The following is an 11,835-nucleotide window of genomic DNA, read 5'->3' as shown; positions in this document are numbered from 1 at the left end:
CCTTCCACTCACTTTCGTGTGCTCTTCCAAAGGTTGATAATGGTCACTAAGAGCGCTGGTAGCAAGATCCTAGAGTAGAGATTCCATTTCTACCCTTGGTGGCCCCATAGGTCAGGAGGTACGATCTAGACATGACTCACAAGGTATGCTAGTCAGAAGATCAATGCTGTTTTGTTTGAACCAGCTGCTGACTGAGCTACCTTCATCTACTCTTCTTGGGTTCTTCCAATGGCTGGTATTAGTATCCTTGAATCATGGTACATAGATCCAAGTGTAAAGATTCCATTTCTATTCTTAGAATCCTCCAAGGAGTCAAGATACGTTCTAGACATGAAGCCCAAGGTCTGCTGGTCAGCAGGTTCGTTCCCTTCTGTTCTAAGCAGCCTGCTGACTGGCTGTCCTTCACAGCTGATTTCAGTGAGTTTTCCTTGATGTATAGCAATGTTCTAGAGTCAAGGTATGATGTTCCATGTCCCAAGATTCCATTTTCATATTCCATGGCCTCTGAGTCCTTCTTGGATGATCTGGGAAAGATGTGCAAGGTCAGCTGTTCGTCAGTTGTTGTTGTGCTCTGCTATGTTGTAGCTTTGAGTTCTATTTCTTCCTCTTCTATTCTTGGATCTGCTTCATTGCTTGAATATGAATCATAGCCTTGCTTTGCATCCTTGATTATTGTACTAGTATTGCGATTGAACATCAAGTTAGGACGGGGGGAGTTTGTTTTTATTGCCCATGTGTCAGTTGTGGCAATGTATCAAAGGTAGATAGTGTTGATATCCTTAGGGAGCACATACTTCGACGTGGGTTTAGGCCTCAATATCATGTTTGGGTTTGGCATGGTGAGGAGGGAGTTTACAAAGAGAAAAGTGTTGTTGAGGACGTCAATAATGTGGCCGATGTCAATGAGGATATAGTAGATCATGTTGATGGGTATGAGACAGATGAAGAGAATGTCGATGAGGATATAAATCGTGTTGTTGAGATGATGGAGCGAGTCGATGATGAGTTAGGAAAACGTCCTCGTGTTTTTGACTTGTTGACAGAGGCTTCTCAAAAGCCTTTGTTCCCTGGATGTACAAAGTTCACCAAACTAATAGCAGTGTTGACAATTTTCAACATTAAGTCAAAGTTTAATTGGAGTGACGCTAGTTTCACAATGTTATTAGAAGCGTTAGGTGAGATGCTTCCTGAGGGAAATGAACTTCCAAATAAAGTCGACATGTTATGCCAAAAGCTCATGTGTCCTTTCGGTTTACAGTACCAGAAGATTCATGCGTATTCGAATGATTGTGTGTTGTATCGGAATGAAAACGAGAACTTAGAAGAGTGTCCTAGGTGTGGGTTATCGCGCTACAAGTGTAAAGGGGCTCGGGATGCTAAAGGGCCCCCGGCTAAGGTATTGTGGTATCTTCCATTAATACCTAGATTTAAGCGCTTGTTTTCTATAAATAAAGATGCGTCAAATTTGAGGTGGCATGCAAATAGGGTGAAGAAAGGTCACTTGCTCACACATCCATCTGATTCTCCGGAATGGAAGAGTATTGATAGGTGGCATAAGACTTTTGGAGATGAGGTTCGTAATTTAAGGCTTGGACTGTGTACGAATGGAATGAACCCATTCGACAATCTTAGTTCTCAACATAGTACTTGGCCGGTACTTTTAATGATCTATAATTTGCCACCTTGGCTGTATATAAAGCGTAAGTACATTATGCTTTCGCTTCTTATCTTGAGTCCTAAACAACCTGGCAATGACATAGATGTATATCTTGCACCTCTCGTTGAGGATTTGAGAAAGATGTGGGATGAAGGCGTTTCAATGTTTGATGCATATGCTAATGAAGAGTTCACCTTGCGTGCAATGCTTTTATGCACCGTTAATGATTTTTCGGCATATCGCAACTTATTGGGGTATAAGAATAAAGGGAAGAAAGCATGCCCAATATGTATCGATGACATGGAACCAACGTGGATTCCTAAGTGCAAACACGTATTCATGCACCATCGAAAGTTCCTCCCACGAGACCACCAATATCGTAAGAAGAAGAAGTTGTTCAACGGGGAGGTTGAGGACCGTGTAGCTCGTCGACCGTTGACCGGTTATGAGGTTTATGAACAGGTTAAGAGAGTTTAGATTGTATTTGGTAAAATGGGGCAAGTGCAAGGGGGTGAAGACCGATTATGGAAAAAAGAATCAATCTTTTGGAAGCTTCCGTATTCGAGAGATCTACAGGTTAGGCATTGTCTTGACATTATGCATATAGAAAAAAATGTATGCGATGCCATACTCGGGACTCTCATGAACATTCAGAGTAAGACAATGGATGTTAGTGCCGTGCGAGATTGGTTTGAATGTCAGGGTCTTCGTCTGGAGTTTTGAGCACATGTTAAGGTGAGTAAGAAAAGAAATAGAGCTGATGAAGTTGGTGGCAGTAAGAAGAAGATGAGTAATGAAAAAGTTTATTTGCCTCCAGCTTGCTACACATTGTCCAAAGCAGAGAAGCAGACATTTTGTGAGTGTTTGTATGGCATTAAGGTTCCGTCTGGGTACTCATCCAACATGAAGAGATTTGTGAGCCTAAATGGTGAGCAGAAGTTGGAAGCATGAAATCTCACGATTGTCATGTAATGATGCAAGTGTTCTTACCAATTGCAATCCGTGGAATACTACCAAAACATGTGAGATATGCTATTACCGAGCTATGTTCGTTCTTCAACACAATTTTTAGTAAAGTTTTTGATCCCTTTAAACTTGATGCACTTCAACTCGACGTGATTGTAACTTTATGCAAGTTTGAGATGTATTTTCCTCCTTCTTTCTTTGACATAATGGTTCGTGAAATCAAGCTTTTGGGTCCAGTTTTTTTAAGGTGGTGTTATCCTTTTGAAAGACACATGGGTGTTTTATAAAACAAGGTGAGGAATCCAGCACAACCCAAGGGGTGTATGATTCAAGGCACTGTGAGCGATGAGATTAGTAACTTTATAGCCGAGTATTTGGCCATGGCAAAGCCTATTGGACTTCCCACCTCTAGACATTAAGGAAAGCTTGAGGGAAAAGGAACAATTGGCTCTAAATCGGTCACACCTCCTCGAGACAACCTTCTACAAGCACACTTGTATGTGTTGCATCATATTCCAGAAGTTCATCCTTTTTTGAGTGAGCATTTTGATATATTGCGCGCAAAACATCCTTCTAAAGGGGATAGAGCCTTTATGCAGTTGCATAACAAGACTTTTATTAATTGGTTTCATAATCGAGTAATATGCGAAGAACTCAAGGGTGTATTCGAAATTGTTAAGTGGTTAGCTTTTGGTACGCGTGATGATGTCAACAAATATGAGGGTTACGATGTCAATGGCTTCACATTTTGGACTGAGGGTCAAGACAAGAAGTCATCTTATCTACAGAATAGTGGGGTTTCTATTTTGGCGTCATCTACATTTTACGCGAGTGCGAAGGATCAAGCGCCGGTTGATGCTAAATTGGTATACTACGGGCGGGTACAGGAAATATGGGAGCTTGACTACTCCACTTTCAATATTGGTCTTTTCAAATGTAAGTGGGTAGATAATAATCGACGATGCATAAAAAATGACGACCGTTGTGGATTCACTCTTGTAGACTTAGCTCGTTTGTGTGATAGTGAGGAGCCATTCATACTAGCCACACAAGCCAAGTAAGTATTCTACATTGTAGACCCGTCTGATAAAAAATGGTCTATTGTTGTATTGGAAAAAAGAAGCATTCTTGGTATAGGTGATGTTGAGGATGAGGAAGAATATGAAGCTTTTGAAGACTCCCCTCCATTTATCAAATCAAAATCAGTGGATCAAGATGATGTAGATGATGTAGATGTTGGTTATATGCGTGTAGATCACACGCAAGGAATACATTTGAATTAAGTGATTCACAAGGTATGAATTTAATGCTTTTAAAAGTTTTTTTGGCACTTGGTTTGTTTTGCATGAAACTTTGCACAGAACACTATTTGTTATATATTATTGTGTTGAATGTATTAGAATTGTAAATCATAGTCATATTCTTAATATTACTTAGCTGATGTTCTAATATATTTCTATTCATACTCTTTCAGGTACGGATATACAATGCATCTATTCAGAGACGAAATTGTCCCCGAGATTGAGACCTCGGATAATGAGCATTATAGTTACGACAGTGAAGAGGACAAAATTGTGAGATACGAGCGTATGGCTGAAGACGCTCTACCAATTGACAATGATTTTGAGATTGAAGACGCCCCACCAATGGATGCTCCCACTACCAGTAAGAAAAGAAAAGGGCGAGGTCCTACGAAATAACCTCAAAGTCATAGAACCCATGCATTTGAAATACAATGCATTGGGTCAACCCCTGCGGAAAATGGCATAGGCAATATGGAAAACAAGTGGGCCTATGTATCCGCAAGATTTCCATATTGCACGCATGGAACGAGGTTCCAGAGGGTTTGAAGAACTCTCTATGGAATGATACTATGGTAAGCAACTTTACTATTTTTATTCATTTAGTTTCATTTTAAAATTAATTTAATTGACAGTAATAAATATAACTTTTCTTTGTAGAATTTTTTCGACATCGAGAGCGATGAGGACAAGAAGAATGTGTTTCTTTCAGCTGTTGCTGAAAGATTCAGAGATTTCAAATCCAAGCTAGTAACTGGCTGGATTATGAAGAGGCGTGCCCGTACGACCAAAAAGGTCAAAACGGGAAACGAAGGTGGAGAGCAAGCACCTTCGAAAATGCCCTACGAAATATGGGGTCACATATCAAAGAGGGATTGGGAGGCCTTTGTTGCCAAAAGAACAACTCCCATAGAAGTTGTAAGTATTTCATATTGTATTATAGTTTTTGATTTGAATTTACTTCTTTTGATTCAGTCATTAAACTAATACATGACATTCCATTTCTATTGATTAATTAGAAAATGCGTGGTAAAGCTTCTGATTCTGCAAGCAAAAGGAAGTTTTACCATCGCTTGGGCCAGAAAACGTACGATGAGGTCCGAAAAGAGTGGGTAGATGCGGGTTTATACCCCAATCACAGTTCATCCACGCCCACATCTACGACTACCTCCGCATCCGTGAATAATCCTGCTGGAGAACGGGTGCGTGATTAGTATTGCGGGCTTCATTCTCGAGATGCAAGTGGTAAATTTACCATTAATGATCCGAGAACGAAGAAGGTTGCTGATGCTGTGGTAAGTTTTGAAATTATTAAGTATATTCTTGATTTGTTTTGTATTCTTTGGCTTTGATTTACTTATACTAATTACTATATATGTCACTTTTTATTTGAACAGATGGGCTGGAAGGAAAAAGAAACTACGGGGGAGTTCACCCAAAGAGGCAATGTTGACGCATTGCATATGGTCTTAGGGAAAGACCACAGTGGGCGGGTAGTCGGAAAAGGAGGAGTCCGCGTGGGGTTACAGAAGGCATTCGGCAAAGAGTGTGTTGCTACTCAATCCCGAACAACGCTGCGGGATGAAGTAGCAACCCTCCGAGCAGAGATTACGAAGGACGTTCTCGCCAAACTGGCCGTCTTGTTGCAGAAGATGGGAGCACCCATTGTTAACTTGGCAAACCTGATTGTCGAGGATCAGGAAAGTCAACATGGGGATCCTAATGCTTTGGTCGAACCAACACCCGAGCCCATTACCCCCGTAGCACCCCATCCCATTACTTTCCCTGAAAGGGAAAACCCCACACCGGAGACCATAAACTACGTTGCTCAAAATCCAGAGCCAACTCCGGAGCCAGTGCTACGGGTACATAGTTTTTAAATATATAAGCACTTAGTAATTTAAATTGCAACGCGTTTTAATATTTTATTATGATGCTTATTATACTAGACGACACAATTTTCAGGAGGCGACTCCTTGTTCTCTTTTGCTGCCTCAGTTAGGTGTTGCTAGTGATGACGACTTAACTGAGGTTGCATATGGTGTGGCTCAGCCAACCAAAGAGGGCCAAACAGTGCATTCGATGCCTGTTACAAGTGGCCACATCAGTGTGACCGTGGAAACTATTGTAAAGGGGTTTGAAGATTTCTCACTCCTGGTTCCAATGCCAGAATGGAGCCTTGAGAAACTATCAAACGCCCTAGGTAGTTTCGTCACATGGTCATACGCTTGGGTCCGATTCACTAGCATGGTAAGAATCATTTGTACCTTATTTATTTTTATTTTTTTAATTGCATGCTTACACTAATTTAATTGTATAAATTGAAATAGCAAAAGAGTCCAAAGGGATGTTGGAGAGAGATTAGTTCCTCAGCAAAGGTGTCGACTGGGTCAAAGTCAATGCCAAGCACTCCAATTTTGACTGATGCGGAGCTAAAAGGTCTCTCTTAAGATTGCAAATGGCTGCACACTTGTGCATCTCGCCTGCGTGAGGAGGACCCAATCCTTCTAAACCTACTGAAGGACCAATACTGCTCTTTAGAGAGCCCGTTTGTAATTATTGGTCCTAGTGACATTGGGCAATGTTTGAGAGGAGAGATGCTGAACGTAGCTCTTTTCCATGTCTACATGAGGTGATACTCATTATCTTACAAGTTAGGCATTATTGTTTAATCGTTTTAATAACCGAATTACTAACAAAATTTTCTTATTCGTAAGTTTAGTGCGGCTTACGAGGAGCTACATTCTTGCGAACCTCCAATAAAAACTGGATGGTTTTATTCTGAGTCGATTTCGGGTACTAAATGTGTAAATGATCTAGATGACGTCAGAGCATACATTGAGACTGCTTTGACTAATTCCCTTGCATTTAAACACACGTTCATTCTGGCTCTATATATGGAAGAGTAATTTTTATTTTTGAAATTGAACTTATCTTTTGATTTTTAAAGTCACCTAATCTCTAATTTGTTGATTTTAAATTTGCGTTTGTAGTTTGCATTGGATACTTTTAGTCATATTTCCTTTAACGAATGTTGTGCACGTCTTCGACTCATTACCAAAAACTCAAAGCCCGCCTCGCAACACAAAATTCAAAGTGTTGTAGAATGCGTACGTAATATTAATTATTTTACCAATTTGATTTAATTAAGTGTTATATATATATATATAAATAGTATTACTTTTCCCATGCGTTTCAGCACAATGAAAAAAGTGCGTGGAAAAATAGGATCTACAAATGGGACAAATGGAAAAATGGACAGCAATAAAGTTACACAAATTCGATTTTATGCGTTTTAAAACTTTTTTGGCACTTTTGCGCATAAAGTAGCTTAAACTTGGTTTGTTTTGCACGAAACTTGGAACACAACACTATTTGGTATATATTATTCTATTGAATTGGTTAGAATTGAAAATCATAATCATATGGTAGAAATTACGTGTTAAGTTGCGATTTTATGCGTTTTAAAGCGTTTTTGCCACTTTTGCGCATAAAGTAGCTCAAACTTGGTTTGTTTTGCATGAAACTTGGCACACAACACTATTTTGTATATATTATTGTGTTGAAGTTGTTAGAATTGAAAATCATAGTCATATGCTAGAAATTACGTGTTAAGTTGCGATTTTATGCGTTTTTAAGCGTTTTTGCCACTTTTGCGCATAAAATAGCTCAAACTTGGTTTGTTTTGAACGAAACTTGGCAACAACACTATTTGGTATATATTATTGTGTTGAAGTGGTTAGAATTGAAAAGTCATATGCTAGAAATTACGTGTTAAGTTGCGATTTTGATTTTGATGCGAAACCGGGGCTGATTAAGGCCTTGGTTATGCAAGGATTAATGTTGTGCGGAAACTTTGATTAATGACATAGAGAAAAACTACAAATGATCATGAAAAGAACACGAAACAACCACAAATAGAACCAAGGATTAATGTTCTTAAATACCTCTATATTACTTTGATTAAATCTGAAACATAAATTGTTCAACGTTTATTACACAGGTGAGGCTCTCCTTATATAGAGCTCTCAACTAACATAACGGCTATATTAGTACACGCCTAATTAAATCGCACGTGCTATTACATCTCAGCTTCTAGGAGTCCACGGGGATTGTTAGAATGGTTTTAGGACCTTGATAGCTAGATCCAAGTACCAAGATTCCATTTCCACTTTAGCCTAGGTCTTGGATGCATAGGTTTGGTCTCCGCGTGTCGTGCAAGGTGGTCTGGTCGCTAGTTTGCTGCTGTGCTGTTCTAAAGCCATGACCTGTTTTGTGAGCTCTGTATGCAGCCTATGCAGCCTTGGATGGGCTCCTTTGGTATCTTCATTTGGTACAACCACATTTGTATCAGATTTTCACGAAACTTGGCACACAATATTTTTTGGTATATATTATTGTGTTGAAGTGGTTATAATTGAAAATCATTGTCGTATGCTAGAAATTACATTTTAAGTTGCGATTTTATGCGTTTTTAAGCGTTTTTGGCACTTTTGCGCATAAAGTAGCTCAAACTTGGTTTGTTTTGCACGAAACTTGGAACACAACACTATTTGGTATATATTATTGTGTTGAAGTGGTTAGAATTGAAAATCATAGTCATATGCTAGAAATTACGTGTTAAGTTGCGATTAGATGCGTTTTTAAGCGTTTTTAGCACTTTTGCGCATAAAGTAGCTCAAACATGGTTTGTTTTGCACGAAACTTGGCACACAACACTATTTGGTATATATTATTGTATTGAAGTGGTTAGAATTGAAAATTGTAGTCATATTCTAGAAATTACGTGTTAAGTTGCGATTTTAAGGGTTTTTAAGCGTTTTTGGCACTTTTGTGCATCAAGTAGCTCAAACTTGGTTTGTTTTGCATAGGGTGTCAAACAGGTCGGGTTGGGTCATTTTTAGGTTTGGGTCATATATAAATGGGTCAATAAACCCTTGACCTAAACCTGACCCATTTAATTAAATGGGTAAAAATTTAAAACCCCGACCTGATCTGTAGCAAATCGGGTCAACCTGCTAATAACCCATTTAACTTGCTTTTTTTTTAGGTCATTAAATCCATATATTTCAGGTCATTTGCCCCATTTAACCTTAATTAAAGGCTTCCTCAAAAAATAAACGTATTCCATTTAATGAAGCGAGCACACGGTATTCTTTAGTAAAAGGCGAAAGAATAGTTCGCTTTGTGCTCACTGCGTGGCTGCATAAGTTAGTATGAGATCTGTGGAAGTGATTTAAAGGATTTTTCTTTTATTAGTATCTTTCATAGCCGATGTGGGACGACTTCCTTTCTTATTGAAAGTCATCTTCAGCTGACAAATCCCTTAGCCGATGTGTGACAACTTCCTTTCTTATTAAAGTCATCTTCAGTTGACAAATCCCTCAATACATGGTAATTGGTATTATCTTAGTTTTACGAAGTATTTGGCAAATCTTAAATTTATTAAATGGGTTAAACAGGTTTTTTTCGGGTTTAAATATTAGACCTGAACCTAACCCATTTAATAAACAGATCAGGTCGGGTTGACCCATCTAATTAATTGGGTCAAAAATCTAAACCAAAACCCGCTAATTTCGGGTCGGTATCAGATCAGGTTAGCAGGTCGGGTCAGCTTTTGCCAGCCCTAGTTTTGCACGAAACTTGGCACACAACACTATTCGGTATATATTATTGTGTTGAAGTGGTTATAATTGAAAATCATAGTCATATGCCAGAAATTACGTGTTAAGTTGCAATTTTAATGGTTTTTAAGCATTTTTGGCACTTTTGCGCATAAAGTAGCTCAAACTTGGTTGGTTTTGCACGAAACATGGCACACCACACTATTTGGTATATATTATTTTGTTGAAGTGGTTAGAATTGAAAATCATAGTCATATGCTAGAAATTACGTGTTAAGTTGCGATTTTATGCGTTTTAAAGCGTTTTTGCCACTTTTGCGCATAAAGTAGCTCAAACTTGGTTTGTTTTGCACGAAACTTGGCACACAACACTATTTTGTATATATTATTGTGTTGAAGTGGTTAGAATTGAAAATCATAGTCATATGCTAGAAATTACGTGTTAAGTTGCGATTTTATGTGTTTTTAAGCGTTTTTGCCACTTTTGCGCATAAAGTAGCTCAAACTTGGTTTGTTTCGCACGAAACTTTGCACACAATACTATTCGGTATATATTATTGTGTTGAAGTGGTTACAATTGAAAATCATAGTCATATGCTAGAAATTACGTGTTAAGTTGCGATTTTATGCGTTTTAAAGCATTTTTGCCACTTTTGCGCATAAAGTAGCTCAAACTTGGTTTCTTTTGCACGAAACTTGGCACACAACACTACTTGGTATATATTATTGTGTTGAAGTGGTTAGAATTGAAAATCTTAGTCATATGCCTGAAATTACATGTTATGTTTCTATTTTATGTATTTTTAAGCGTTTTTGCCACTTTTGCGCATAAAGTAGCTCAAACTTGGTTTATTTTGCTCGAAACTTGGCACACATTACTATTTGGTATATATTATTGTGTTTAAGTGGTTTGAATTGAAAATCATTGTCATATGCTAGAAATTACGTCCTAAGTTGTGATTTTATGCGTTTTTATGCTTTTTTGCCACTAACGTCTATTTTTTCTTAGTGCTTTAGAAAACCTTCTAATTCTGTTGATTGCGGCTACTACACTCTCAAATACATGGACGATATCTTAAAATCCGTGAAGGAGGTTGGAGTCGAAAACCTAGATGCCGTAAGTATTTGTTACGTTCTTAAATTATTATTATTGGTAAAATGTAATGTTTATTAATCTTTTAATTTTATATTATATTCTAGGTTATATACGACATTCCGAGGAAAACACGCTCTCTGAGAAGTGGAGAGACGCGCGATATAAAAGAGAAGATTGCCGCGTATCTTGGTAATTTTTGTCCTTGATAAATTGTAATTAGTATAGATTTTTTAAGACTTTAATGTATATTATATATATATATATGTACGTACATAATATTATATTATATACACGATTGAGACTTTATACAAAGAGTTCATTATTATATATAGTATCTTGCTTATTTGCTGCGGTTTTGTGCCTGACCGCAGCAAATATTCTTCTTTATTTGCTGCGATTTTGTGCCGGTTTTGTGCCTGACAGCAGCAAATATTCTTTTTTATTTGCTGCGGTTTTCTACCTGACCGCAACAAATAATGCCCTTTTTTGCTGCGGTTTTAACCGCATCATTTAAAGTAGGCCATTTGCTGCTATCACTATTGCTTGGGGACAAAACCGCAGCAAATAATGGCTAAAAAAACCGCAGCAAATGATGTTTTTTCACTAGTGTCAGCAGATCCTTTCTTTGGTATGGTTCCACTTTCCAAGAACCCTGGGAATATTAGGTGGGAGAAAGTCTGTAAGCCAAAGAAAGAAGGAGGCCTTGGAATTAGAGACTTAAAGTCTTAGAACTTAGCCGCGGTTGGTAAAGTTTCTTGGCACATTAGCACCCTCCATGAGTCCCTTTTGGTTAAATGGATACACGAGGTGTACATGAAAGGGGGTAATTGGATACTGTTTAACCCCCCCCCCCCCCCCCCCCCCCCCCCTAATCACATCCAGCTGGGTTGTGAAAAAGCTCTACAAGGTCAAGAACAAGTTAATGAGGTGGATGAACACTCCGACCTACTCAATCACAGATGTGTACCACAACCTAGGGGGTGGAGGAGAAAGAGTCATTTGGAACAACATAGTTTGGAGGAGGATTGCCACACCCAGAAGTAGGTTTATAGACTGGCTGGCGTTCAACAATCAATTGAAAACCAAACATCGCCAAAAGCTCGATGGAGTCTTGGATGTTGATACATGCCCAATCTGCGGACTGGAAAGTGAAATAGTGAACCATCTATTCTTCCAATGCGCCTTTAGCCAA

General features: G+C 38.5%; 1 non-coding gene across 1 annotated transcript; it reads right to left on the bottom strand.

Moving 5' to 3' along the window:
* Window positions 1-9,011: 9,011 nt before the first annotated feature.
* On the bottom strand, window positions 9,012-9,128 carry LOC130824678 (U5 spliceosomal RNA). Its single transcript, XR_009046770.1, has one exon. It is a non-coding gene; the product is annotated as a U5 spliceosomal RNA (small nuclear RNA).
* Window positions 9,129-11,835: the final 2,707 nt, after the last annotated feature.

This window comes from Amaranthus tricolor, chromosome 9 (assembly GCF_026212465.1).
Source record: "Amaranthus tricolor cultivar Red isolate AtriRed21 chromosome 9, ASM2621246v1, whole genome shotgun sequence".
NCBI lineage: Eukaryota > Viridiplantae > Streptophyta > Magnoliopsida > Caryophyllales > Amaranthaceae > Amaranthus > Amaranthus tricolor.
The sequence above is the reverse complement of the archived record's forward strand: the minus strand, read 5'-3'. Positions and strand labels throughout refer to the sequence as shown.